The sequence below is a fragment of the Austrofundulus limnaeus genome, unplaced genomic scaffold (genome assembly GCF_001266775.1).
Source record: "Austrofundulus limnaeus strain Quisiro unplaced genomic scaffold, Austrofundulus_limnaeus-1.0 Scaffold1056, whole genome shotgun sequence".
In the NCBI taxonomy this organism is placed as follows: domain Eukaryota; kingdom Metazoa; phylum Chordata; class Actinopteri; order Cyprinodontiformes; family Rivulidae; genus Austrofundulus; species Austrofundulus limnaeus.
In genome coordinates this window covers 39,211-42,811 of record NW_013953458.1, presented here as the reverse complement: position 1 = coordinate 42,811, position 3,601 = coordinate 39,211, and positions in this window count along the sequence as shown.

Genomic DNA, 3,601 nt, shown 5'->3' with positions numbered 1-3,601 from the left:
CCATAACTGTTAAGAAATGAATTACGTAATTGACTGGGCCGATTTAGAAAGAGAGATCCTCCCCACTGTACTACGATCGAGAGATGATAGCACACAGTTCACATCTCCCCCAATTATGAGATTATGTGTTGAAATATTAGGTAAATTTGATAAAAGCGTATTAAAAAATGTTTGATCATCCCAATTTGGAGCATATGCCAAGACTAAAATGACAGGAAGTGCATATAGTTTTCCCACCACAATAACATAACGTCCAGCAGCGTCCGTTTTAACGTAAATTGCACCTGTTTACTGTTAGTAAACAGGTGCAATTTACGTTAAAACTACTTTTTATGTAAGACAATTTTATTTTGACACATCAGTTGTTGCAGAAATGAACTCTGTCAGAAAAAAAGTCATCTTTTAGGAATAAATTTACATAAACTTGCAGGTGAAATTCTATATGAACAAAGATGATTCAGCACACAGATAAACATGCTCTGTTGTACTGTTTTTAAATTTGTTGCTCTGAGAGTGTGTATTTTTTACATGTTATTGTATCAATATTCAAAATGTTTCTGTTTTTCTGTTTGTCTGGTTTGAACATTGTTTGAATTCAAAGAAAATAAAACTTTGAAGGAATCTCAGATATTTTCTTATTTGTTGTTGTGCTCTGACACACAAGTCACTTCATTTAGCCTTGAAAATTTACCAAGATATCAAACTTGGACAACCAATCATTTTTGTGTAATACTTTATATATATATATATGTATATGTGTATATGTATTTGAATTCAGTGGTTTAGCAGCTTGGTGATGAAACGGTGAGTCCTGTCCTGTTGGAAGACCAGTTTATAACTAAATGAATCATCTTTAGTTGTGTTTTAACATCACACTATTGCTAATAGGTGATAATGGTAAAAATCCATTATGGAGGGGGCGGGTCGACCCAGCCTGGGTGTCTAGTGTGCTATACTGTATGTTCTGAGAGTTGTACGAATGTTGGGGTGGGTGTAGTATTTCTTCCTGGGTGGGGGATGTGTGGATGGCCTTTGGTGGCGGCTGGGGGCTGTGCTGGAGTGGCTGGTTGGTCCCTTAGTGGTGGCGAAGCTCGCTCTCGGTGCCTCCTTGCGCTGCCGGTGGCTGGGTGAGCACTGCTGGGGTTTGGTGGCCTCTAATGGTCGCGGGCTGGCTGTGGGACTGGGGGTCTGGATTGCTCTGGGGTCGATGGATTGGTGGTCCCCTTCTCTGGTGGTCCTGTGGGCTCTGTTTTGTCCGTGACCTTGGGCTCTCCCGGCCTGGTGGTCGGTCTAGAGGACGTGGTTCATTGTTTCTCTCTGGTTCATTGTTTGGTATGCCCAAATGTCTCGGTCTCCCCGTTGTCTTTCTGCGCTCCTTGTTGTTAATGTGTTTTTTGCTTCCATGACAGCGTTTTGTTTTATTAAATAAAACACTTTAATTTAGAGCTCCTCGACTCCGTCTGGACTTGGGTTCACTCCTGCATCAAACCCTGACATATTGCTGACTTTATCTGTTAAACCATGTTGTTTTATTGTGTTTTGAATGGAGTTTTTAATCTATCTTTGTATGTCGCTTTATTTTTTGCTTTTTTTTTATCCTACTGATTTTCAGATGTTAGGTACTTTGTTTCAGCTGTGGCTGGTGTTTAAGTGCTTTATAAAGTTTGATGATGAAATACAACCAAAATGAGTGGTTTATTCAAAACACAATTTTCATACGTCATGTAAAACATTATAGTGTGACTGGACCTTAACCAGGCTCAAAGAAGTGCTCTTAGAAAACTTAGACTTTCAGCTCATTTTAGCAGCTAACTATTTTCCTCCTATTCTTAAAATCTTCCTTGCCAACCCTAAGTTATTTGCCTCAAATGTCTAGTATTGAACATCTAAACTTGATACTTGTGTGCTATTTAAGTGCCTGTGGTTGACAATTAAGAAGCTTGAAGCGCTTGTTATTGTTGGTCCTAAAACTCTTGTAGGAAATTAATTTCTCACAATTAAGTGTACTGTAGTGATTTTATCTGATCTGTAAAATAAACTATCACATTTGTTTATGGATCAAATTAAAATTCACTGACTCACGTAACTTATTGTGTGTCCATTCACTTTGCACTGGAAGAATATTTTACCGAAAATAAAGTGATTCTTGCTAAAATAAGTTCCTTATAACCTTGTTATAAGAGTGTAAGGTTACACCTTTCACCAGCAATCGGCGGTTGGGGAAAGCTAACACCTTACTTTCCTCCTGTTCTTACAGGATTAAGCTGTAAAAGAGTTCATGCACCGCTAGTTGGCAGTATTGTGCATATATTGTACATGAATTATTGCCAGCTAGTGAGTGTCAAATTGAACTTGCGCTTTAAAATAAGTTTCCACTAGTTTTTCTATGTCATAAGCGCTTTAGAAATTGCGGAGCTAATTTTTGGATTAGCGRTGCCCACCACTGGTATTTTTACCTGAAACGTCACCGGCTCTTCTGCATCCTACCCCAAACCATGTGTTTGATCCCCAGCCCCCTCCCTTCCTTAGCTGCCTTGCACTGAGCGAGTAGTTTTCTTTTTGAGCGTATGATTCTGTGTTTCTGTGTAAACATAGGATCAGAGCATTTTTTAAACTCATCTTTCCTATTGTGTGTATTCCAAGCTGTTTAAAGGTAGCGCGACCCCTACTGGTTGCTGCATGACCTGATCACCTGTTCCCCCATGTTTTTGTCATGTGTGTGTGTCTTCTTGAATGGGTGTTCTTAGATGTAATTTAATTGTGCAAATGATGACAACAAAGGCTTTCATCATCATCATCATCATCATCATCATGATTGTTTACATTAATTGTAACAACATTAATTGTTCTGTTTTTGCCTGTTGGTGCACAATGTTTTTTATGGTTTAAAGAAAAATACGTAATTTTTTTTCATTCAAAACCTTCAACTTTTATCAATAAAAACTTTGGTTAAGAAATATTCTCTAAAGTTTAACATCTTTTAATCTTAGTATAATGAAAAAATAACATTAAATAACAGGAATCCATAACCAGATCCACATAAGTCTACAGCTGGAAGGAGCAGAACAGCTGTCCTGTAGGGCTGAGCTGATCTTATCTGTCTGTCTACAGACTGACAAGATTTGCCAGTCTTTGCTGTAGCTGTACTTTTTTTTGACATAGTTATTTAGTGGCTGCAAAATGCAGCCATCACATCCTCTTGTTATTTACCTATCATCTTTTTCATTTATTTTGACTATTCATAATTTGACACAGTGTTTCAACTTGAAGGACGACTGGACGAGAAAAATACAACAAAGTCAGATCCACAGCAAATCCCACTGTCACCATCTCTCACACACATTTTTCTCTGACAGCCTCTGCAACTAAAGATTAAATTAATCACGTTATCTGAAACTTTTAGTCATTTCAAATAGGCTAATCCCACCATACACATTCACACACACACACACACACACACACACATTTTTCTCTGACAGCCTCTGAAACTAAAGATTAAATTAATCACATTTCCTGAGACTTTTAGTCATTTCAAATAGGCTAATCCCACCATACACATTCACACACACACACACACACACACACACATTTTTCTCTGACA